The sequence below is a fragment of the Chelonus insularis genome, unplaced genomic scaffold (genome assembly GCF_013357705.1).
Source record: "Chelonus insularis isolate UGA/USDA-ARS -01 unplaced genomic scaffold, ASM1335770v1 contig_25_pilon, whole genome shotgun sequence".
In the NCBI taxonomy this organism is placed as follows: Eukaryota; Metazoa; Arthropoda; class Insecta; order Hymenoptera; family Braconidae; genus Chelonus; species Chelonus insularis.
This window is the reverse complement of record NW_023276451.1, coordinates 1,778,155-1,805,919: the sequence shown is the minus strand read 5'-3', so window position 1 is coordinate 1,805,919 and position 27,765 is coordinate 1,778,155. Positions and strand designations below refer to the sequence as shown.

The 27,765-nt window shown below is 32.6% G+C and overlaps 1 protein-coding gene across 1 annotated transcript in view; it reads left to right on the top strand.

Annotated features, from left to right (window-relative positions):
* Positions 1-27,765, top strand: part of LOC118064841 (uncharacterized) — a 41,489-nt gene that overhangs the window by 1,141 nt on the left and 12,583 nt on the right. The window lies entirely within an intron of this gene.

Sequence of the window (27,765 nt, the reverse complement as noted above, 5' to 3'; positions counted from 1 at the left end):
CTAATCTAAAAGAAACCGAAAAGAACAGTTTTTTTAGTTTTTACAGCTTAAAATAAAATCGATAAAGGACAGTTGATTTTCGTGATTAGTTAGCTAAACTCTTCAATATTAAGAGTTTTTGGACCATTGAAAATCTGAAAATAGAGAAATTTTATAATTTCGGTTTTAAAATGTACTATTTTTCGACGTATTTGTAAGAAACATTGGAGAAATGGCTAAATTTGAGGGTTTCAATAGTTTTACTTACAGTCAATTTTTAAATTCTACATGATGGCAATAAACACTCAAAAGAATGAATATTTGATTCTCGAAAAAATACAGTTTAATGAGTGCCAGATAATTATAATGATAGGTATGTGTAAACTGAATAGAAACTGAAAATAAAACTGATTTCCTCATGCTCGTTTAACACCCACTTGCCTTTTTTTTAATCGTTCATTCTTTCAACTGATTGACATTAAAAAATACTAACAACGAATTAAACATCACTTATTTTATTTTTACAAAAAAATACCTTCTATGGTAATGAAAGAAAAACTTAACATTCCGAAACTTTTAAAAATGTCGATTTGAAAATAAATCTTTTTTTTAAAAAGTTTTGTGGTCTTAACAAACATTGAATATTTTTTTCATAAACACAAAAATAATCAAGAACAAAAATTTCTTCTAAAACTATTAATTATTATCAAAATAATCTTTTACAATTATAAAAAAGTCACAGTGTCCCTGACAATGATTCTTTTATTTGAAAAAAAACAAATATTTAGTAATATACTTTAAAGTATTCTCTTCTTTCGAGCTACATTTGGGTATATTCGCTTTCGCTGTTCCTTAAACCCTCTCGATGTTTTGCGTATGAGCGCTAAAATATAAATCCACAAAATTCAGCGAATGATACAAATTTATGACTACCATTATCACTCAAACAATCATAAGCTTGCCAGCAGTCAGATATAATGGCAGTTTCTGATTTAATAATTCTTTCCATAACTTTTAACAGCACTTTTTTTGTCCAGTGTAATACTAGTTCCATAGAAAATGTTCTAGTAGAATCGTTTATAAAAATTCCTAGAATAAAATTGGAAAAATTTTTTTCATCCTCTCCAGATGGACATAAAAAAGTTTGCTCAAGACAGTTTTTACAATATTAGTAACGTCAGCCCCTACATAAAAGTGGAAGTTACGGAAAACGCGGTTTTGATTTTTTTTAAGGCAGAAAAACAGTTTTTATAAAAAAAAATGGGATAGCTATTTTGTAGAGTAGGAAAAATCCTATCCACCGATAGAATGTCTAAAAATTGTTTAAAAGTATAGATGCGCAAAATTGACAAAGAAAAAAAAACTTTTACAACAGTATAAAAAATCAAAAAAATTAATGGAGAATTCGATTCTCTACAAAAAATGCTTGTTACATTTTTTTCTAAAAAACTCACGGTTCTCGCTACGTAAGCAATGATAGGTCAAAAAATGCACTTTTCTAAATTCCAATTGTTGATAAACAATAGTGAAAATCATTTCTAAACAATAAAATTTGGTATAAATGCTCTTTTTGTTGACCTCTACGAGAAACCCTGGTCGAAAAATTTTTTCAAGATAAAGTAATGAAACTGTTACGTCTCAGTAACAGAATAGTCTTTTTTTCGAGTCAAGACCCAATCGTCCTCTACTCATCACGGGTATGGAGACCACGCAAAATATATTTTAGATGGAGAATCAAAGCAAAAAGAAAGGTTTTGAGTGCTTTACAAACACACTGGTGCATTTATTTTTCTCAAAGAAAGATAGAGAGTTGTTTTGATGATAGTCAATTCTTTATTCGATTTCTGTCATCTTTTTACTCACTAAATTGTTTTACAGCTTGGCTAACAGGTAGCAGAAGGTTATATACGAGTGGAAGGCTGCAGTTGCTTGATTTGGTTGACGCTTCGATTCTCGGCGTTGGTGCGGTGTCTTTCGGCGCTGTTGAGATGATTTTTGGTTTCATGGCTGTCTTGGTAAAAGGTTGTCGTTGCCTCGTTGGAAATCTTCGTTGATCACATTGTTTTATTTTCGCTCTACAGAATTTTCCCAACAGAGTAACCATACAATCTTCTGCTAGACATACGCAGCCATGTCCCTTTTGATGAAATGTAATATCAGGCATAGAACCTTGCTCACTAGTTTGTCCCAGCATTGCTATTCCAAACACTCTAGCTTTAATTACTGGAAGTTTCTGAAGCATTTGATCTGCTGCTCGTCTAGCTGCATAGTGTATATCATAATCTTCTCCCATTGTCATCTCTCCCCTTAGCTTAATAAACACAATTTTAGTCTTGGTATGTATGTTAAAGTCTACATTGTATCGAGCCTTCTCTTGGAAAACACTCCATGCTTTCTTTCCCAATTTATTTATTGGACAATCCTCATCATTACACATACAACAATAATTTTCTGCTCCTTCTTGTCCTTCAACTTTAATACTAATTCTACTCATTTTGTGCAAAAAGGAAAATCAAATTTTATGGTGTAAATTTTCACACTAAATACCTTAGCAAAAAAAAAATTATTAGCAGTCAAGTTGGCTTGGTGATACACTGCTTACAGAGAATATAACTCCTCTTATTTCAGCAAATCTATTATCTCAGCTTGAGGTTCATTCAGTAATTCTTCCCCAATGTCAGTGTAGCTCCTCGTTGGGAAGGTAAATCTTACAGCTTGCTGTGGTGGCTTGAGTACATCATATATTGGTACTGATTCTACCTAAGTAGCAATGGTCTTTTTTATTGTGTATTTGCGCTATCTTCGACAATATTTGTTGACTAAACCTGCAATAATAAGAAAACCAACTAATGAGCTGAGCACTATAGTAATTACCTTATTTTTAAATATTTTATGCTCAGAATTTTCGATTATTTGACTTATTTTTTTATTTTCCTCTAACAAGTTTTCCATTTTAAATTGTCTTGACAATTATTGCACTTTTCTTGAGTTTTCTATGGTCTCTGAAGGTTTTTCTATCTTCATATCAAATGACAATTTCCTATGAATAGCAGTTGGTTTAGTATTATTTTGAAAAGCTTCCCCATATAATAAAGTATCTGCTGAGTTAATTATGTGACAACTATCTACTCCTACTATTCCTGTACCGGCTATATCTATTTTTCTAATCTTTCTTCGATAAGTGCTCATATTCACTTCTCTTCTGTAATACGTAGTGTATATCCACCCCTTGCTGAACACCAGCTTTTGCCATTGTATCTCTTGACTTGAGTTTTTTATTACTTTACAGTTCTCAGTTACTCTCCCTTCCCGCTGAATTCGGATTTGCACCGTGCCCTGTAAAAATTTGGAAGAGAGTGTCTCTTGTGTCCAAGTCCGCGCTTTTCAAGGTGCTGTTCGCGCATCCTTTGAAAGCTTCTAGATTGGCGTTCTCCAATCCAAAGTTTTAATTAATTTAATCACTTAGGCCTAGCCCTAATTTCCTCCAATCATCTACGCAATTTTTCCCTTTTCCTTTTGTTTAGTGTCCGGCGCATTTTTTTGGCTCTAGGACTCTCCTACGCAGGATTTACCGGTGCTTACTGAGCATGCGCCTCAAAGCTCTATGTCCCCCACATGGTTTTTACCTGAGCTGTCATTGCGTACACCTTTTTCCTTGCGTCTCTATTTTTTATTATTGATTTTTTCGTAAGTTTTCATTACCTGCTTACCTTCCTTCTTCTCTGTGTTCCTGATACTTTTACGTCATTTGCTTCTACTGTTTTCTTATCAAAATTTTCATTAATATTGAAAAAAATATAAATCCAGGTTATAACAGAATCTTAGGGAGATTCGATCGTGGAACCCTCGAAACCGTAGATCTGCATCGTCACTATTACACTAACCTAGAAAACTGAAGATACTTTTCTTAATCATCTATTTGTATAACTAAGCCTATTTACTCTTATTACATTATTTCCAAGAATGATCAACTGTTGTCAGATCTGATGACAATTTCTATCAAAATATCAGTGCTCTGCAGTGGTCTGGGTGCAACTCGAAAGGTCCACACGACCAACTTCCCAGTGGAAAAAATGAAAAAACAATTCGAATAGAACCCGTTTCCATTCTTTATAACAAATGGAATTGTTACAAACGAAATGAGTGTGTTTTTATTCATTTAAAATAGTTAGTTATTTCATTTTAGTAAAATAAAAAATTGTACGTTAGAAGAATTCGAATATATCTCATAGATCCTTTTTTTCATTATTTACCAACAATTTCATTGTTATACACGAAAAAAGTATGTTTTCATTTATGTCATACGGTTGGTAATATTTTTTTAGTAAAAGAAAAAATTATGCGTTAAAAGTACTTATATATATAGAAAGGGTCCCTATTTTTATTGTTTATAACAATTTAAAACTTATTATTTAAATATTACTATGATCAATAATTACTTGTTAGTAACAATGTTCAATTGTTATTATCACAATTCCAAATTATTAACACGAGTTTAAAATTCTTTCATTGCTGATTTTGTTTTATACAATTTTTTTTTTCGATGAAATATTGTCATCATATTTTCATACAAGTATTCTAATCATTTAATATTCATATTTTTTAAGATTTCGAAATTTTGCCTAAAAAATGGTATAATTTATAAATTGAGAAATTCAGGTCATTTTCCATTTTTGCTAGTTTTTTGGTTCTGCAAAAAAAATGGTCGGACTGATTTTGCTGAAAACTTTTTTGATCGATATCATTTTTTGTTCTCGAGATAATCGAGGCGAAAAATAATTCCGAACGCACATATGCACATACGCACATATGCACACACAGACGTCCACTGGAAAACGATTGTATTCGACTCTGGGAACCTTAAAACGTGGAGATATGTCAAAATTCGGGATTCGCAAAATCGGACCCATTACTATAACTTCCCACTGGGAAGTTAATAGACCAATATTTTGAAGGTACTTGAAGTTGAAAACATAAAAACTATACGCTATGGTATTAGGGTCAAAAATTACATTTGTAAGCAACCATACCTAAAAGAGATGATATTGTAAATACTTTGAATAAAAATACTTCAAAAAATTACTGTAACTTTTTTAGTCTTTCATCACATAACAAAACTCTTGATGCATTAAGTTTTTTCTTTGGAAGTTTATGAAAAATTAATTCTTATCTAATTGGATCTGATTTAGTATGAAAATGGAATGTTAGATCGAATCGGATCAAAGTTTTTGTTCCAGTCTTTAAATATCATATCCAATTCGATCTGATTGAGGATGAAAATAGAACATCAGATCCAATTAGATCGGAGTTATAGTTTGCTCTCAAATATCAACACAATTAGATCTCATTTGATATGTAAATGAAATATTGGATCAGATCAGATCAAAATTTTTTTAACTCAAAAATATTCAATCTTATTAGATCGGTGGAGACTTTAGAAGATAACATTAAGCCACAAATGGAATCTACTTGGATCTAAATAGACTCGATCGAATCTGAAAACATCTATTTCATTTTTATTCCAGTAAGGGTGCAAATAAAAATAAGGATAATAGAAAATCTAACCTTCCAACTTTGGATAGTTCCAATAAGATGTCACCTCACTTTATTAATTTTTCAACACTCATGGACAACTCCACAGCCAGACCAGGACAATTTTTAACAAAAAATATATTCTATCAAGACCGGGAGTCGAACCCAGACTTTCCAGTTGCGAGGTGGCTGCTCTACCAGTTAAGCTATCTCTTCATCTAATATAATTCGCTTCAAATCATGCCTGTATTTGTCTAGCGTGGCTCCCCTCTTGATCTTCGCTATCCCTCATACGGCCTAAATAAATTTATTCTCAAATTTTTATGTTCTCAGCACAATTAATTTACTTGTATGGGTGACACCCAATCGGAACTCCACTCAAATAATCTTTAAGCAAAACTTGAACAATGAGTATAACCATCAGCTAAATAGATCCTGAGTGCTCAAAATAATAAAATATTACATGAACAATAGCTAGAACAAACTAAATGGGCTATGATTAGCCTCCAAAATTTAATAAACTGTTGATCATAATAATCAATCGGACGTTATTCAAAAAATTATGTCACACTATATTAATATGTAATTGTAAGTAATTCAAAACCCTACTTCTCCTGTATTTCTGATTTTTTATATAAAGTTTATTTATTACTGGCAAAATATGGATGTGTTGAGCACTTTAGTAATTACGGTTGGAAGATTGGAAAATATGTTAGGCTTAGGAAATGAGTGTGCTGGAAATAAAAACAGCCAAAAGATCTTCTACTAAATTATCAACAATATTTATTCACGTTCACTTCACTGGATTGAGTGTTGAATGTTTGTGTTGTATTTATATGATAAGTGTGTGTTAGTGCAGACACCACTAACACAGCTGACGGCGCGGAATTTGAGTGTCCAAGTTTTTAACAGAATGCTACCAACACTTCTACCTATTTATGAATAATATTAAGTATTATATATAATAATTATAAATTGTCATAAATCATTAATTCTGAAAGTAGATTTAAAGTAATCATTTTGAATTTTTGTAACAATTACTTACTGTTATGAATAAAAACTTAATGTAGGAGTAGTCGATAGTCATCGTATTATTTTGATATCACACAAACTCGACCGTGAAATCCGAAGTATAACACTTTTCAAATAATATCTATCTATTATATGCATCAAGATACACAAAAATTCCGGGTAGAGTTCCAATCCTACCAAAACTGCCATCTTCGGATATCAGATACATTTTTCACTATAAACACGTCTTAAATAACTCTGTAAGTTGATAAACTTCTAAGTGATAAGTTATAGGGATGAATCTGATTTTACAAATCCCAAATTTTGGAATATTTCCACATTTCAAGGTCCTCAGAGTCGTATATGACAATTTTAGTTGACGTCTGTGTGTGCGTATATTCTCATTTTCTCTACGCGTAAATAGGTAGAGTTGGTCATAGTTGCCTTAGAAATTTGGTATAAGAATTAGTCCAAGCCATAAAAAACTTAACAAAGAATAACAATAACAACTCAACAATAAGTCAATTGTCCCAAGTAGTGAAAAATGACTTACAACAGATGATCAAATTGCAACCAATTATCAACAAATTAAAAAATGAAATCTTACGATTTTTTCTTGCATTTTATTTACAGTTATAAGATACCAGCAAATCCTGTTTTTTAACATTTTTTTTCCATTTTGAAAAAAATTGAAAACCCATTTTCCGTAACTTTCACCACTATTTGAAGGCTGAAGTTATTGATATTTTTAAAAATATTTCCAGCAAAATTTTTAACGTCACCTAGAGAAGATGAACAAAATTAAAAAAATTGTTTTTCCAACAATTTTTAAAAATAATTGCTGAAAAAAACAATTTAGTAGAATTTTTTTTATTGATAAACTGCTAATTAATTTCTTAAATTAATTCGTCCTTTCAATTTATTTCTTAACCCTATTGCAAACTTGTATTTCCATTTGTTGATTACAAAAATATTGTTAATGAATTTCAATCATTTTCTAACTTAGCACTTTCTTGTAATTTCAAGTGTACTTTTCGATAATATTATTTAAAAATTTATAAACTTTCATTAAAAAAAACATGACATTAATCTTCATTCATTTATTTTCCTCATTTTTCGATATTTCGTTATCAATTAATAACGTTATAGTTACAGAAATCAAATTCCCTGGAATTTTATCTACAAAAATATCTATTCTGGTTATTTTTTTAATTATTAATCGCAGAGTTATCCTGCTTTAGAGTATTTTGTGACGATACTTTTCCACTGGGGTAGGTGTACTCAGTATTCACCTTCCTCCAGGACCCTAATTTATCAGCTAACATCCCTGGTTCGCTTATAGTCATTATAAACGACGGGCGCCAAGTTATTTTTATCGCCAGAATAACTAAACTGGCAAAACTTACATCTAAATCCAAAAAAAAAACTTAAGCCTAGACCAAAACTTACAACTAATCTTAAAAACTAAAATCAAAATCCAACCAAATTCTCACGATTCCCAAAAATCTTAAAACTAATTACGAAATCTTAAACTAAACTTAATTAAGATGCTGCTGGTAAAGAGGTCCTGACAGGGGATCTCCTGGAGCTCAGTTATGTGGGTTGTGGAGAGAGGGTCAGGGCCGGCACTAATTCTCGGTTGAACCCCACAAAAGTATTCAAAATTGTTGAATAAACAAACTGGAGTTGAAGGCTCTTCTTTACTAAGTATTTAAATACCAATTATCAATTAATGCTTAATTTATTAGAACAAAATCAATTTTCTTATTCATTAATCAATTAGCAACAATCATAAATCATTCTGTAACGATTCGGCATCATCAATAAAGAAAAATATTTTACAAACAAATAATTCTAACTCGAATTCTGGAACAAGTTTTAAATAATTACCTATCGTTTCTAAAATTTAAACATTAATTAACCTTAATCTAACGGCTCTAATCTCAAATACCCTGATTTTTATCTTATAAATGACTCTAAAACCCGAAGCAAAATCATCAATATCTCTTATAATTTAAACTATAACACTCTGAACTAAATTTATTAACTAACTAAATCACGAAAGCAAGCCAAGGGTGGAAGATTCCTTACATTTCATTATTCTACTTCTAAACTGTAACAAAACTATCAAAAATTACCAAATATCAGACTCAATACGACTTACAGGAGCTGCAGAGGATACTTAGGTGTCGTAAACTGGTCTCGACACGTTCCTGGATATTCTGGAACCTCCTCTATGCATCAGGGACCTCCCTGTAGTCTGCCATAACTCTACTTGATTGTTTCTTCCTCTGGGGCCTGTTCTCGTCTTCAACCTCCAATAACCCTCGCCATCTTCAATCTTCGAACTCCAATTTCTAACTGCTTCCTTCGATTACCAGAATCGAACTGCTCTCGTCAATCTCCAAAAACGAACTCTTCTCTTCAAGCTCCAAACTACTTCTCTCTTTATCAAACTCCAAAATTGTACGCTCTGCATTCTTTATCCCCACTCCAATCTCACAATCAATCTTCTTATTTGCAGAACCACTTCTCCATTAGTAGCTTCATCACGCGATCTCTCCTAGATTTCATTGTGGAAGGGCGGCTTAACCTAGGTGCTTCCTTGGAGGTGAGGTTGATCAGGCTTCCCCCACAAGGCCTGCAAACTTATATCTAATTCTTCAAACTAATTTCTTCACAAAATCTCCAAAATGCCCATTCCACACCTCCATCTCTTCCATTGGAGTGCCATATTACTGGGCCTGATCAAGTGATGATCACTCACAGGGCTAGAACGTCTTCTAGCATGGATCCTCTAACGGGTGGCACGTTTCATTTGGCCCTCATCTCCACGTTAGCGATCCACTTCTCCACTTAATGGTTTCACAGCTCCTCAAATATTTCTCACTTCTCCTCTACCAACTCCTCCCCATCCTACTGAGTCTTTTCCTACTACCAAAATTAAATACATAATCTTCCAACCTTGCTACCTCTCTTTACATTAATATTTCAAAATAAGTAATAATAAAAATAACTACAATTCATTAGATTAAAATAGTTTATAAACCAGACGTGAACCATCACTGTAACCATCGGTTAAATAGCCCCTGAGGACTCAAAATAATGAAATATGACGTGAACAATAGCTAGAGCAACCCAAATGGGCTACGATTAGCTTCCAATATTAATTAAATTATTCTTTAAGGTGTCAATGGGACGTTATCCCAAAAATAACGTCACAATTTATAGAATAAAGAATTGCTTCTTAAGACTTTCAGTCTCACAGACGGAGCGGAACTTAGTCGAGCGGGTGCATGATGTGTTCAAACTAGTTATGTACGTTTTTTTTTTCTTGTGATTTCTTTCTGTTCTGATATTGAAATGGCGTTATAATGAATAATTAAAAAACTCTTTTTCTTTATTCAATTTGTTTCACGAACATACATTCAAATAATTATGGTTAGTTTCGTCATACACACAAATTTACATATATAATGAATTTATATTCTATTTTTTTATTACTATACACGTTGTTGCTAATTATTGTACATTGTTATTATCAATACACCTATCGTTTGTAATATTTCTTTAAATTGTTAAATAAAATCTATTATATTATGCAATTGAATAATAATTGAATTCGTTATGAACAATGGACAACGAGATTATTTTAATGTATTTGATTTCATCCAACGCATTATTTCTTCTTTTTCCAGAATAAAGTTACAATTTATATAAAATGTATGAAGACCTATTCCTTTGGTTTTTAACAATTAAATTTGTTATAAATAGGCATAAATTAAGTCTTACAAGTGAATTCAAATTATAAACTTCGCATTAGGAAGTTAGTGAAATTGGGTCGATTGGTGAAATTTGAATTTTCATCATATCTCCACGTTTCAAAATATTTGCAAGCATACTGACATATTTTTAGAATGATGTGTGTGTACGTATGTACGTACGCACGTACGTATGTATGGAAGTCAGCATTTTTTTCCTTTTCGATATCTCAAGAACGGAATGAGATATCGACTTCAACTAAAATTAATTCGAAAGATATTATTAAAAAGAAGATCTGAGTGGAATTTAAAAGAATTCGGTTGAGTCGCTTTTTTTATAACAAAATAACTCATAAAAAATTAAAAGATTAGCTATTTAAAATACTTTTATGTTAAACAATAACATTTTCATTTGAAAATTAAGTCGATACTAACTAGACATCATTGTTTACAACGACATATATCTATTATCAAACATGCATTGTTTATAACAATACGAATTTGTTATAAACAATTAAAAATTATGTTCATCGATTACCTAATGCGTATATCACATGGATTTGGATGTTTTTAACAAACATTGATTATAACTATTTGAATTTGTTATAAACAATTACTAATGGGAAGTTCGTCGTATTAGCACAGACAAAGTGCGCTTAGTCTTATTTTTTCTGCTTATTATCAATACTGTATAATATTCGTATGTCGCTACCTAATGAATAAAGACAGTTTTTTTAGTTGACGATGATTGCTTGACGTTTAGATTGTTTATAGCAACGAGGGGAGAGTTTGTTTATCATCAGTTTAGGACTGAGACTAGCTGTCTGTAGAAGTCTTGTCTTCGATTCTGTATTTGAATCTGTCACTTTTAATAAACTATCTTTTAATATTAGTTGTTCTCATACTTCTATTCCACAGTATATATTATTTTTTTAGTAATTTTATCACATTGCAATAGTTTTTTTTTTGAAATTGCGTTATTTGAGGATGAGGTCACGGGATTAAGCTAGTTTGCTTGTATGTGACACAGTTTTCATGTCAATTCAGGAAAATATGTAGCGGGACGAGAAAAAGGAAAGAATTTCTTCTATAAGAGTGAGTATCATTATCCGCTGGTTAGACAGAAAGAGAGAGAAAGCAAAGGCGAGACGTCACGTGACGCGAGTAACGAGCAGCTTACTCTTGATATTTACATAAAAAAATTCATTAGTGACGTCATTCGATATTTTCCATGTATAGAGTGGTCAGTAGCCTTAGAGCATATAAGAGAAATAGTGCGCTAGTATAAACAGGAGAGACAGTAAATGTGTGCTCGGTGCCAAGTGTCTACCGTTACTCTAGATTCGCAGTGCCTATACGTCGATCTTTCCATTAATCAATTCCAATTAATAGGTTGAATAAAGTCGCAAAATAACTGTAACTAATTATTGGACCGAACATAAAAACGATATTTTATAATTTCTTTAGTCTGTAACGCTCATTTGTTGATATCTTGAGAACGGATAATTCTTCACAAAAACTATGGGAGTGCAAAATTTGAAGAAAAGAATTTGCTACATGAAAGATTGCATACATTTTTTCGATTACTGTTTTTATTAATTCATTTATTAATTTGAAACAGTTACATAGGTCCAACAGCATAGCCAAACTAGGGTCATAAATACAAATAATTATAATGCAAGTAAGAAAGGAAATTGCATGGAAATGAAGTGTAAGGCACATCAAAACAGTGAGCACGCAGCAAGTGCAGACCAGGTTCAAGCACAGACTACGAGAGTTTTTAATGAAGTTGAGAAGTTGAAGACCAAGAAAGGATGCAGGATTGATTAGTACTTGAGACTAGCAATCAGATCAGACACCAGAGACAACCGAATTTCGGAGAAGTAATCGATTTCAAAATAAGCATAGGTTGTAATCTTTAATACTTGTGTTCACTTTGAGTTGAGCCTTCTATCATTCTGCTAGTACAGAAGAAACTTTTATTAGAAAGAGATAAAGCAGAGTTGTCAAGATGTTCTGCTGCTGAGGGTGACTCACCTTAATAATTTCCTGAACTCCATTCCGATAGATGATTCGAAGACTTGTTTCTCCTGCAACTGTCTTTCCAGAAGATGTCCCTTTAGTTCTCGAAAATGCCTCTGTTCTCAAAGGGTTCGATTCGGAGTGATTAATATTGATCCCAAAAGTGCTGAACTTTCAAACCTCTTCATTCTAAAGTTCTGTAACAATAACATTAATACATTCACTGTAAATCTAAGTGTTTGAAAATAAAATACCAAGATATTTCAGAATAAATCATTAATGCGTTCAACTGAAAAAACCGCTTTAGAACAAAACACAGCAAATGTTTCAATTTTATATTTTAAATACATGTGTTTGATAGTAAAATACCATGTATTTCATTATAAAACGCTCAGTACATATATAAAACCAATTATATTTTTACACTTAAAAAGGAAATCATAAAAATAAATAAATCAGTTCAATAAATAAAACACTTAAAATGATTCATACAAATGTGATTTAATCAAAAAGTTAACATCTTACGTGATTAATTAGTGGAACAAAATGTCCATTTTTACTCATAAAACTTGACAAAGGATGAGAAAAAATTAAACTTTTGATATTTATGACTATTTGCTGACTATCTTCCATTTTTTGGATCTCTACTGTTGTCGTGTAAGACCAAATAATTTTATGTATCTTGGGATGTGAATCAAAAAATGGAACTTTGGAACAAATCTATTCTGATATAAATAAACAAAGCTTGATAAAAATTCTTCAATCATGATGCTTAACAGTTCAATCGAATTTGTAGTAATTTTATATGCGAGGCAAATATTCATAATTTGTAACATTAAAATTAAGCAGTCAACTCGTGCTCCAAGATCCGCATCTTCATTATTCAATATCCATTCATTTAATAGGAATGGTAAGGTCTGGGCTAAAACAAACATTTGTTCTGCATTTTGTCTTAGAGGAGTAGTGATAGAGAATTCTTCTTTTTGAATTATACCCGGCTTGTCTCTAAAAAAGTAACCAAAATTGAAAGATTCTATTTTTTATTGAATTCATTAACATTTAAAATTTCTTTTTCTGTAATACAATAATGTAGAAAGAGACGACAAGTAATTTCTGTAACTTCTTCGATAAGCACGTCTTGTGGTAGGCAAATTGTCATTTCAAAATTAGGAATATCCATTTAGGACTTCTGCTATTAATTCCATAACTTTTCTGCCAAAACTCTTTTGCAGCTCTTGTAAGATTAGGCTCGTTAATTGCGAGTAACTGATCCGCATGAGCAGTTTCATTTCGTAATATGAAGTCACTTTCTTCAAAAAAGTTCTTTATATCCATCTTATTGGCCATACAGGTACGACATGGATGATTAGCAGCAACGGATTCCTCGAAGCCACCATTAATGCTGATGCTGAAGTATCACCTGAAGAAAATAATACTGATCCTTTATAATTTTTCGTAAAACCATTAATATTAATATCTATTCCATCAGTCTGAAGAGTTTTGATGTCATCTATGAAAAGCTAGCAAATTTTTGCAAGAGCTCCAGATTTTTTTAGATATTTTGTCTTTATAATCGCCAACAATTGTATTGCATTCAGTGATGATCATAATTCTGGTTTAATGTTTGCAAGAACCCCATAGAATATTGACAATTTCTGAACTTTAGCGCCAGTACCACTGGGTTTAGTGATGCCAAGATCGTCATAACATAAAATTATTGCCAGTGCATTTTTATTTTCACGAAAAAATTGACTTTCTCGGTAAAAACTTCCATCAACAACTGTTCGGTATACACCGTCTACTCGCTGTTCAGGATAATCGATATTAGATCGAACTTCTTTATTCCTCAATAAATTTTTTAGATTTTCTATGAAAGAAATGACATAGCCTCATGTTCGACATATAATTTTGATTGTTTTCAAGCTGGATCTTTTATCATTTTCCGACTTAAATGTTTGGAAATTACTATTTTTTCTGGTACAACTAAATACATCTCATTGATTAAATAATCATCCAGTTGATTTTGTGTGTTTAAACCCGAAAAAATAAGTGTATAAGGATATTTTTCATCAAATATATTTTTTATATTCTGAAATGGATCGTTTGTGTCTTAGGGTCATGTAAGTCTTCACACTCCTTCTGAAAATATAGTATAATAATAATGCTTGCTACTTCTATACTTATCAATACATGAGTACATACATCTCCACTAAACTTGTAACACCATTAACGATTTTCTCAACAGCACTTAGAGAAATTTTACAATTCTTACGAATGTCAATTAAAAATTTGACAACATGCCATCGAAGACGTTGTGTTGATGATTCAAATGTTCCTAAAAGTTATAAAATTGCATAATCATAAATTTTTAATAGTTGACAGAATAAAATAAATCCAAAAAAACTTCCAAATTTTTTCATCATATACTAACGTTCAGGTTCTTCTTTATCTATGTCCATTTGTACATCAGGAAATTGATCTATTGAAATATCAGGCACTTGATCCATAGGGGTATCAAGTAGTTCAACTAATGGCTCTTCTCAATTCTTTACATTAGCATTAGTAGGAATAATTGCTGCATGTTTTTTTAAAAGATGACGACGAAAAAATGCTCAATTCTGATGAGTTACACCACAATTATTGTATATACACCAAACTCGAAACTGTGGATCTTGTTGATGATATTGTATAATGTGTTTCATTAACATGTAGCTTGAATTACAGGTAAAAAAGCACATGGTACATTCTTTGATGATGTTATTATTTGCATTCATGTTGATGACTTGATATACACAGTTTATATCAAGTCAAAAATATTTTAATATTGTTTCAAACTCTCAATCGTTTAAATAATTCTTATTACCATCACTTGTAAACATATAAACTGTTGACACTCGAAACCGGAGATAACCTGAATTTTTGCGATGCCTCTGATAAGACCCGATTGACGCACGATTTTAACCGAAGTGTAATCGGAATACCTCGCCGCGCGTCGAGACGCAGCGTCTTCTACCGATAAAGCTCGATCTACGAACTAACTTAGCCGAAGAACGATCGGAAAATTTCGGTTCACGTTCTAACACCGCATCATCTTAGTACATTTTTAGCAAGTTACGATTCTTTGGATTTCAGTGTAAACAACTGTTGCATTTCGAATATATATGTGAAGATGAAAAGAAAGTGTATTGTGTTATTGGCCAACGCCAAAAATGTATTAAATTTTTGAATAAAACAGGTGAATCGGACGTAGAAATTATTAAACGTAATGTTACAGATATTTGTCAACGAGACAAAGAATTAAATATTATGATACAAAATAAGACAATAGTAATTCAAATGAAAGATAGTGATAGAGATATATGGTGTGATGTAAAGGAAAAGGATGATATTCCTGATAAAGCTGATTTAAAGGTCATTTTTCTGAAAAAAATTTCAGAATTAGGACTGTCTTTTTTGATGGATGATATTATTTCAACTGAATCATCAGAATCAGTGCAAAATGAAGGAACAATATCTATGGCCGTAAAAGTGTTGTACACAGAGCCTTCAGTTCTTCAACAAGAGGTTAATCATTCGGAGGCTTCATTGGAAATTAACAAGGAAAATGACTTAGCCGTGGTAATTGTGATGAATATTGTTGAAATATAATGAATAGTAAGTAAAAAAAACGTATTAATGTCTGACAAATTTACAGATAAACGTCAATAATGAAGAAGATCAATTCGAGTCACAATCAGAAGCAACGTGCAACAAAGTTCCATCGCCTTCTGCATCAACTGACATCACTCCTAGTTCAAGAGTTTGTTTACTTGCAGCACCACTACCATCTTTGACTTTTGATTTAAAAAATAAAATTAAAGATGTTGGCATAATTCGTTCGCGAAAGAATTCAATTTATTATTTGGGTCATATCTATATGATGTAACATCAGGAGAACCATCCAAAGAAGATTACCGTAATTTAGCCACGAAAATTGTCAACACTTACCTATCACTAAAATCAGAAACAAATGATCCTGTAAGTATTATCACAACTATCCACTGTTACTTACACGTGTTGATGACAATTAAACATACAATATTAAACATTGATGTTTTTATCTCAATAAGAAAATTAAATGTTCTTAAAATTTTTGACATCAATAGTAATGCAATATTTAGATTATAATATTCTTGGAACTTCATTTGGGAAAAAGTTAGTTGTGAGCAAATTAATACAAGATACTAATGTAGATGCTCAACAGACTGTTCAGGTCACATTACATTAAAGTTATGTAACAGTGAAATTGATGTGGCATAAATCTTTTTTTTTTTTTAAAAAAAAAGGCAATAATACTATTGACAGTCTTAAAAATTTAAATATGTTCATGTCTACAACAATAATTATGTTGAAAATGTTTGTTTTTTCTTTGTAATAAAAAAAAAATATAATAAATTATACAGAAAAATATACAATTATGCATTAAAGCGTTTGAATATTTTGAATAGTTAAAATACATAAAAATAAAACACATGTACTGTTTAAAGTAAAACGTTTAAAATGTTTTAATAATTTAAACATCTCCAAATGATTAAAAAATGAGTATCACTGTTTAAGCACGTCAACGTTTTGAAAGAAACACTTCAGCAAGTGATAATAAAACACTTAAATTTACAGTGTTACGATCCCTAAATTACAAATAAAAAGTTTTCAGTAAATTTTTCGCTTCTACACAAAGAAAATTTGTTTATCGAGTCGTTTAGTTCATTTATTTTATCATCACTTTTCCTTTAATTGATACTATTTTCAAATGCATATAATTAATCTGTAATGGAAACATCGAAATCTTCTCTGTTTTCAAAACTTTCATAAAAATACTTTCCAATCCAATCAATTTCTACTTCAATTTTTTTTTTTACAGTCAAAGTCATTTATTTAATTGTTTATTTAATTTATTTAATCATCACAATCGCTTTGATCAACATTCTTTTCAAATATACATAAATCATCTTCAGTAAAAATTTAGAGTCCTATAAAATATTGTCATAGTAGAAAATTTGTGAGATTCAATGGTTAATCATAATTATCCATAACATCAAGATAAATCTACAACTTACAAATTTGAATACTTACAAATAGATAATCATCATGAATGATAGAGTTTTACCATGTATGCGGTGGAGAATTCAATCTATCAGTATAAAATATGAATTAAAAAATCAATCATCGAAATGATGTGAAGTAATTGTTCTCCTTAACCATTAAATTATTCATAGTTGATATTTCAGTATACAATCAAAATCAAACAAGTGAATTGTATTATCTAATTTGTATTGATTCATCCACTAGTCAATTTTTATACGTGAAATAACATATACGTAGACGTAAGTCTATGTTACCAATATTTTTTTGTGTTGTTTTTGTAAAAAACAACAGTAAATTGTTCTAAACTTCAAGTAAAAAGTATTCATGTATGGAACCATAAACATATAAATTTATTACAGTCTATGATTAAATGCATCAGATAATTTCAGTTTATAATAATAATAATAATAATGCATCGAACATCTGATGCCGCTCTGAAGGACACGTTTCACCGTAACATCTGATGAAACAAGAGTGTCCACTCAAGCAGCGCCATTCAGGAGAAGCGTATACTAGGGAAATATCCTGAGTCCTCTCTCATTTTGCATCTTATTGCTGCCATTATCTGTCACTCTACGCCGAACACCTGGACATAAAGCCGGACGAGTCTCCAACCGCGTACACAAAGTCTCACATCTATTTTATATGGATGACTTGTAAGTGTACGCAGCGAGTCCTGAGAAATTCCGAGCACTAGAGGTTGTGTCCAAGTATACCAGTGCAATCGACATGGAGTTTGGGGTAGACAAGTGCATAGTAACTTCCTTAGTAAAAGGATGATTGCCGAACTGGAGTGATAATGTCGTGCTTACAGACGGAAGCATCATAAAACATCCGAATGCTGGAGAGTAATACCGATGTCTTGGACAGGCACAAACTTCTTTACAGGATGTGTTTTTGTCATCAAAGATCCTCTCCGCAGTGAGTGTAAGTGGCGACTTAAGAGAATATGGGGCTCTGAACTAACATGCCTTAACAAAATCACAGCCACGAATATGCTTGCTGTCCCAGTCTTGCTATATTCATTCGGAGTTCTTAGTTGGCTCCGAAAAAAGATAAAAGATCTGGACACTATCACGAGGAAAGTGATGACATTACATCGAAGTCATCACCTGCGATCTTCTGTCCAACGCCTATACTTTCCCCGTGATCTGGAAGAGCGTGGACTACTAAGTTTGGAGTGTCTACACGACAGGTCAGTAATAGGCCTGGCTTATGACATCTATCAGAGCTCTGATCCTCTTCTCAAATTCGTGAACAGCTTTGAACTATTAGGAAGGGATGCGTTTTTATATAGAGCAGCATATCAGGCAGCGCAGAACCTCGGCTCAGTTTTCGACCCTAGCAGCCCGGACGGTCCAAAGCTTTTGCAATTGACCAGAGAGCAGCGAAAGGTCGATATAAAAACAACCAAGCAGTTAAAACTGCTTGACGAACATGGGGCAAAGTCCTTACATAATGTGTTTTATTGTCATCTTGAAACACAGGACTTGTCACACCAGCTGACTTTCCAATATCTCAAGTCAGCTGGCTTGTTTTCTGAGACCGAGAAATTCATTATGGCCTGCCAGGATGGTGTATTTTCCACCCTCGCCTATCGGCGTGATGTTATGCACAGGAAACTCGAGGACACAAGATGCTGAGTTTGCCACAGTAACGTAGATGAGACGCTATTTTTTGTGCTATCGGCTTGTCCGATATTAGCGCGCTCAGCCTAAGTCTTCCGTAGTCAGGCTGAGATTCTCGCGGCTCGTATGCAGGAAGCGGTCATCCTTGGTTTTCTCCATATTCTGAGACGCCTGTAAACAATAACTGAACGGCTGCAGCCCCGGCTCACCCTCAAATCGGAGGGAGCCGGGTGTCCGCAGAATAATTCCCATCTGGTCAGGCCCCAAGTTGGTCGGAGCTCTGGGATCCTTGGCCAGATACATTTGACGAATCGCAAGATAATAATAATAATAATATTATATTATTATAAGTGTTAATAAGAAAAAAATATGCGTAAGAGACAGCTTTATGCTCTAGTTAAATGGATCAATAATGGAAAGAAAGACCTGTTCTCAGCGGATATTACAATAGAATTGATAGTGACAATCATATGTGATAGAATTGCGTGATAAAAGAAAGAAGCCTCATGAGGTATAGGACTCTATCTATTTGTTATTGATTATTTTATTAGTAAAAATATGTAGAATCTCTCAAGTGTTCCACCGTACCCTCGTTTTCCACTGTACCTTTATTTCTCCTATTAGTCAGACTTGAATTTAGAAATTCGTTTTGTCTCGATAGTCCAAGAGCAGTGTAAATTCCTTAAGCATTAATTTTAAAAAATTTTTTGATCGCGGTTTCTCATAGAGATTAACGGGAAGAGCATTTGTGCCAAATATCATTGTTTCGAAATTATTTTTACTATTCTTTATTAATAATTGAAATTTGGCAAGTTACAAGTAAAAAAGTGCAGCGCTCTGAACGCGTGCACCGAAACCGACTTTTTGAGCGTTCCGGCGAAATGTGCCGTTGAACGCCTTTTTAATGAATTAATATAAATATTTTTATCGGTTAAAAAATTTGAAAAAATTGTAAAATGTTTAGAATCGTTTCCCGAATATTTTTCTGCTGGAATTTCAAAAAAAAATCAATTTTTTCGGTTTTTATACTGTCGTGTAAATCTTTTTTTTTTTTGTCAACTTTGCGCATCTGTATTTTTAAACAATCTTTGAACATTTCATTGCTATTTCAGGAGTGCATAACAATTGAATTCGTTATAAACAATTAAAAACCGGTTGATGCAATATATTTAAGTTCTTCCAACGCGCAATTTTTTCTTTCACTAAAATAAAGTTACAAATTTATATCACACAATCAATAACTTTTTTTTAGTAAAAAAATAAATTAAGCGTTGGAAGATTTCAAATATCTTGCTTAGATTCTTTTTGCAATTGTTTATAACAAATTTAATCGTCATAAACAAAAAGAATCCGTGTTTATTCATGTATCATATCTATACAACATTTAAATCAGCGCACTGCGGAGAACCAAGAACAACACGATAATCGTGTCAAAACTCAAAATAATAGTTATCATTTACGCCAACCACAGAAAAGAGAGAGTCTAGCTCAACACCGTAGGCGTGTTAAATTATCACATGAGTCCGAATCAAATGAGGAAAGAGAAAACCGTTTATGCATTGACAGACAAACAAAAACTGTAATGTAAAACATTAAAAGCAACGAAGACAGGAAAAGACGACTGAATGCCGATCAAGTTTTACGAACTATTAATTTTTATATATTATGGCAAATTAAATATAATAGCGGGTTCAATTATGATCCTACAATTGGGGCAAATTATTCGACTGGAGTTCTAAAGGAAAAGTGCGTTTAGATCCAATTCAACAGCCACCTGAACCATTCAAGTCGTTATTATGTGGCAATCATCAACATTCGCAACATTTTATCAATAATATTCGATGTTACAATTCAGCATTTCAAACGACTTCTTTTGCTCCTTTTGCTTCCTACCAAAAGCAAAAGGAGCAAAAGAAGTCAATGAAGGAAATTTTATGCTAACATTCAACGTGCAAGGACAAGTATATCACTTAATTGGTTCTCTATTTCCAATGGACAATCGACGAAAATTATTTCTACAAATATATTTTATAAGTGATCATAAACACCAAAGAGACACAAGATTCAATTACTTTCCTCATTTAAATTCTTCATTACTAGAAAGTTTATAATCCATGTTCAATGAAACGTATATGCAAAAATCGAGACTGAAAGGTTAGTTTTTATTCGGTCGAATCAGAAAAAACTTAGAGCCGGAAATTACACTCACCTTCATGATGCAATCAATTAAACTGAAGATCCAGAAAGTTAAGGACGACTGGTGATTTTACCCTCATTTTTCACGGGAGGGCCGCGATATATGCATGAGCGGACTCAAGATGCGTTCTGTAACGTTAGAAAATATAAACGTCCTGATATTTTTATAACATTTACAACCAATCCTAAATGGAATGAAATTACCAAAGAACTTTCTACTGGTCAATTAGCATATTGACCGTCACGACATAATGTCTAGAGTTTTCAAACAAAAATTGAAAAAGATGATAAACCTTTTAATAAAAGGAGAAATGTCTGGTTCTGTTATATGTACAGTATCGAATGGCAAAAACGTGGTTTGCCCCATGCTCATATTTTAATATGGTTAGAAAGAAAAATAACCACATAGCAAATTGACGATTTTGTCTATGCAGAATTACCTAATAAAGAAGAAGATCCTGAACTATTTGAAATAGTAAAAGCACACATGATACATGGTCCATGTAGTGCAGACACTTCACAATCTCCTTGCATGAAGAATGGAAATTGTAGTAAAAAATTTCCAAAGTCATTTACAATAGAAACAGTAACGGGTGAAGATGGGTATCCATTTTACAAATGTCGATCGCCTGAAAGCGGTGGTAGAAAGGCAACGATCCAATCACGAACAATCCAATCACGAGTTTCAGTATTGATAATCAGTAGATCGTTCCATACCCACCCGTATAGTTACGAATCTTCAATGCACATATCAATGTTAAACTCTGTAATAGTGTAAAATCAATTGAATATATTTATAAATATGTGAATAAAGTCTCAGAATCAGATGTTTCCAGTATATAGAATCAAAACAATGAAATAACTTCATATCAAAGCGGCAGATATATGTATAAGTACTTCAGAAGCAGTCTGGCGTATATTGTCATTTTCTATTCATGAACGTTTTCCACCTGTCACACATTTGGACATACATTTAGAAAATGGTCAAAAAGTTTATTTTGATTCAAATAATGTCCAAGAAATATTAGGAACTCCAAGAAATACAACGTTGACTGCATTTTTTAACTTATGTCAGAGAGATAAATTGGAAACTACTTTACTTCATGAGGAAATACCATCTCACTATACATTCGATAAACGCCAGGGCAACGCCGTAGGACTCCCGTTGATGGCTACCCAAGTATTTTTTACGAACATAATCTTGGAAGAGTTTATACAGTACATCAAATAATCATGAATATTATTATCTACGGATGTTGTTACATGTAATAAGAGGACCTACCTCATTTGAAAGTCTAAAAGTTGTCAACGGTACTTTACACCCAACATATCAGGCGGCATGTGCAGCCCTTGGTTTATTGGAGAGTGACAATCACTGGCATGATACTTTAACAGATGCTACTATATGTAGCAGTCCATCTAAGCTACGTGAGTTTTTTGCTATTATGTTGGTTTTCTGCAATGTTTCTAATCCATTAGAATTATGGAACAACTTTAGAAGTCATTTCATTCAAGATTATAAAAGGAATCTTGAACGTCAATATCCAGATGTTGGCATAAACATTCATATGTAAAATATAACTAATCCTGCACTTCTTGCAATACAAAATATTGTGCTTCCGATAGGTAGAAACACCATTGATTTTTACGATTTACCATCTCCACAGATAACTGATAATTCTATCGATACATTAAATAGAGAATAAATGGAACAAATGAATTTTGATTTAATTGAACTGCAACACACTATAAATCATAATGAACCAATGTTAAATACCGAACAGAAACAAACTTATCAACTTCTTATCGATAAAATAAATAGACGTGCCGGTAGGATATATTTTGTAGATGCCCCAGGTGGTACTGGCGAAACGTTCTTAATTAATCTCATATTAGCAAAAATACGTGCAGATAAGAAGATTGCGATAGCAGTAGAATTATCAGAAATTTCTGCAACTTTACTTCCCGGAGCGAAAATAGCTCATTGTATGTTCAAAATACCAATTGAAGCTCATCATATAGAAAACACAGTATGTGGCATATCTAAGAATAGTCATAGAGCCAAAGTCTTACAAGACTGTTTTTGTAGTATAGGATGAATGTATTACGGCTAACAAAGTATCTATTGAAGCTGTAAATAGAACAATGCGAGATTTGAGATATAATAATTAATTATTCGGGGGAGTTCAAAACGTTCAGTACTTTAGAAATATATTAAAAAGCTTCATTTGAAACAAAACATGAGGGTGCAATCAGGTGGTTTAGAATTTTGTAATATTCTTTTAGACCTTGGTGAAGGAAAATATCCAAAAGTTAATTCCAACCACGACATTGAAATTCCATCTGCTCTCAGCCAGGTTGTTACCGATACTTCAACATTAATGTCAAACATTTATGACGATATTCACCATCTTACCTATAAAGAAGATTCATGGTTGTGTGAAAGATCTATTTTAGCCCTAAGAAATGATCAAGGATGGACAAGATACCTGGTAGTTCAACAACAGTTCAACAACATACTTATCCATAAATGCGATATGTCAAACGGATCAAGCGGTGTATTACCTAGTCGAATTTTTGAACAGCATAAATACACCTGGTTTTCCACTTCATAAAATAGAATTAGAAGTTGGTATTCCCATAATGCTACTTCGCAATTTAAATCCACCAAAACTATGCAATGACACTAGATTACGGATAGTTTCTCTATTAAAGCATTTTTGACTCGAAACCAAGAATTTTCATAGCTGCTGACTACATACATAGAACAATAGCAGCAATAAATTTTTATATGTTTTCAGTAGGAACCATTGGGCCCTTTTCTATCCTTCATGCTCCCACTGGAGGAGTATGCGATCGCACTCGCACTTATATTTTTCAGTGTACTGCGCAGGTGTAGAAAAATATAGTGAGTGCAAGTGAAACGGAAGAAACTGCCGTTTTCTCTCGCACTCACACTTTTGTGCATGTACAGAAGAATGTTATGAGTGCGAGTGAAAAGGAGAGATCTGTCGTTTTCTCTCAGCGGCAGTAACGTAAGAAATGCAATTAAATTTGTTATAAATAATAAAAAGAAGAGATCCATACGATATATTTGAATTTTTCTCACGAGTATTTTTTTTTGCTAGAAAAAAGTTACCGACCATATGACACGAATGGAAAATCCCTCTTTCTGTTTATAAGAATTGAATCTGTTATAAATATTAGGAAACGGTTTGTATGCGAAGTATTGGAGTTAATCTTACAGGACTTCCCTTTTATTACTAAAGCGAAGGTACTAACTATGTATTATGATTAACAAACAATTTTTTTTTATAACAATTAAATTGTTGTAAATGAACAGAAATCTAATCTCATGATAAATTCTAAATTTCCACTGGGAAGCTGTTCGTGTGGATCTTTAGGCTTGCACTCAGACCACTGCAGAGCACTGATATTTTATCAGCAATTGAAATTTGGCGAAGTGCATTTTCTAAAAACCGTTAGTTCTTTCGGCAAAAATGTAGATACTTTTTTTGTAGGGAATTCTCTAGAAAAAAGTCGTAAAAGCATATATTACCTGTTGCAGGTAAAGAAGTGTAGCACTCTAAACACGAGCGTCCAAATGGACCATTTCGGACGTTTTGGGATAATGTGCCGTTGAGCGCCTTTTTAATTGATTAATTGCAAAAAAATTTTCAATGACCATTTATGAAATTCTAAAAAATTTCGAGATGTTCAGAATCGTTTTCTTAACATTTTTCTGTTGGAATTTCTGAAAAAAGAAAATTTTTTTGATTTTTTATATTGTTGTAAATGCCTTTTTTTCTTTTTTTCAGTCAACTTTGCGCATCTATACTTTTAAAGAATTTATAGACTTTCTATTTCCATTTTAGGTAAAGGTAGCAGTTTTCCCGCTCTGCAAAATAGCTTTTTAATTCTTTTAAAGAAAACTTTTTAAAAAAAAAAAAAAAAAAAAAAAAATTAAAAATGCGCTTTTCGTAACTTCTACCCCTATTTGAGAGCTGACGTTACTAATATTTTGAAAAACCGTCTTCAGCAAACTTTTTTATGTTTATTTGGAGAGAATGGAAATAAATTTTCCAATTTTATCCCAGTAATTTGTGTAAACGGTGATTATAAGTATTTCAAAAAAAGAACAATTTGATGAAATATTTTTTTTTAATAATATCATACTTATTGATTTCTCCAATTAATTCCATTTTTCAATTTTTTTCTTCAACCCTATCGCAACCTTGTATTTTTAATTGTTTATAAAAAAATATTATTTAGGAATTGTATGAATTTCAAACCAAGGACTTTATATAATTTCAAGTGATCTTCTCAATTATATTATTTAAAAATTTATAAATTTTTATTTAAATTTGAATTTATTTAAAATAATTAATTGCTTTTGGAGACCTACAGTTTTACAGAAGGAGGGGAACTTAGTCGAACATGTGCGTGCTGCGTTCGAGTCCGGCGATATAAATTTTTTTTTTTTAATTTTTGTTTTTTATGTGAAAAACATCATTTTATATAAATAATTTCTATTGAAATATGTAGAGTCTTACAGATTTTTTTGAAGATTTAAATTGAAAACGAAGATTTCAATTGAAAACAAAGATTTCAAATTGATTTGCTAATTAAGCCAATGGAAATCATGAAAATTCATTTCAGAATTATGGCTTATCATGTCACCTATGTCGATGTTTTATGATTATTCATCAATGTGAAGTTTCCAGTATGCGTAGTGTATCCAGAAAAATGAAATAATTTTTGTGCATTCGTTGATAAAAATATTTTTAAGATAAAAAAGTTTTGTATCATCTCTGCATGTAAATATGACGAATTTCAAATCAGCAAAATAATCTTTAGGTTGCTGATAACTTTTTATTTTAACAAAAGTTGTATTTCTATTCGTCCGATATTTTAAAGATGAAATAATTTGTAGTGTCATTCGATTAATAAATTTTGATACTCTCAAATGGCATAAATAAGAATGAATGAATCTGATCTCTAATCATCGGATTATATACATGTATTCGTACCTATATTAATGTATTAGAATCTTTTCATTCACTAGTCCAATTATTTAAAAGAAGAGCAGCCAGAGACATATTCACTTTTGAGAGAAGCTCAATAAAAAAAATATGAATGTTATCGGAATTGAGAATAAATATTGTAAAATATGTGTGTCCATCTATAGATGGATTGACTAACGACAGTTTTTCGATTGACGACGATTGCTTGAAGATTATATTGTTTGTAGCAACGAGGGGAGAGTTTGTTTATCTCCAGTTTAGGACTGAGACTAGCTAACTTCTGACGTCTTGTCTTCGATTCTGTATTTGAATCTGTCACTCTCAATAAACTAACTTTTAATATTAGTTGTTCTTATTCTATTATTTTATAAAATTATAAACCCATGTAATTCTTTTTTTTTTCTATTAACGAATTTGAATGGAATTATAGAAATGATTCAATTTGATAGTTTTTTTTCTTATCAAACTGTATACAATTCTTATAGGATTTATGAGTAAATGATCTTATAGGAAAAAAAATATTATTATCTTATTGCTTCTTAGAAATTCGTACTTGCAAAATTTTCTAGCACTGAATAAAGTGAAAAGTTATCACTTATACTAATTAATTCTTACTACATCTTGAAATATTTTTTTGAAAAATTCTAACCTTTTTTTTTTTTTTCCCCCTTTAGTCTGCCCCGCCTCCCCTGCACTTAGCCACGGGGCCATTGTACTGGGTCCAAACTTGTGGTAAAGGCGATCTTAGGTGGGTTGGTACAGCCCGGCCTCGTAGCAAAACTGCAGAAGCCTGTCCGTCTCGACCGTCTCGAGAATGGGTGCGTCGGTCCCAAGGTTCCCTAACAGGCGCTGCCTGGGTTCCCTTAGCCCCGAGCATTCCCTTATCATGTGGAGAGGCGTCTCTTCCTCCTCACCACACCACCGGCACGCGGATTCCTTTCCGCGTCCCAGCATCTTCATATGGCGTCGAGTTAGCCAGTGCCCTGTGACGGTGCCCACGGCCACTCTTAGCCTTCTTTGATCCAGTTCGATCAGGTCCCTACTCACTTGAGTTGTGGGTTTCCTGATGAACGCTCTGGTGTGCCTCATCCCCGAGGTCTCCGCCCAGTAGCTGGTGAATCTTTTGTGCAGCCACTTGTCCCCCAGCGCCTTCACAAGTTCCCCGGGAGCGTTTATCTCCACTGGGCCCCTGTCACCTCCGCCGCTGGCGCCAATACGGGCCAGCCTGTCAGCTTCGGTGTTGCCGCGTATACCGCAGTGACTTGGTACCTTTAGCAGCTTCAGTTTGTTGCGGCATGCCGCTTGTTTTAGTACCCTTCTGCAGTGGTCCACGAGTTTTGAACAGGTAGCCACTTGCGAAAGAGCCGTTAAAGCAGCATAGCTGTCACTGCAGATATAGATATGCTGCCCAGTGCAATCTCTTTTGATTATATGCATAGCGCATAACAGGATTGCGTACACCTCTGCCTGGAACGTGGAAGCGTCCTG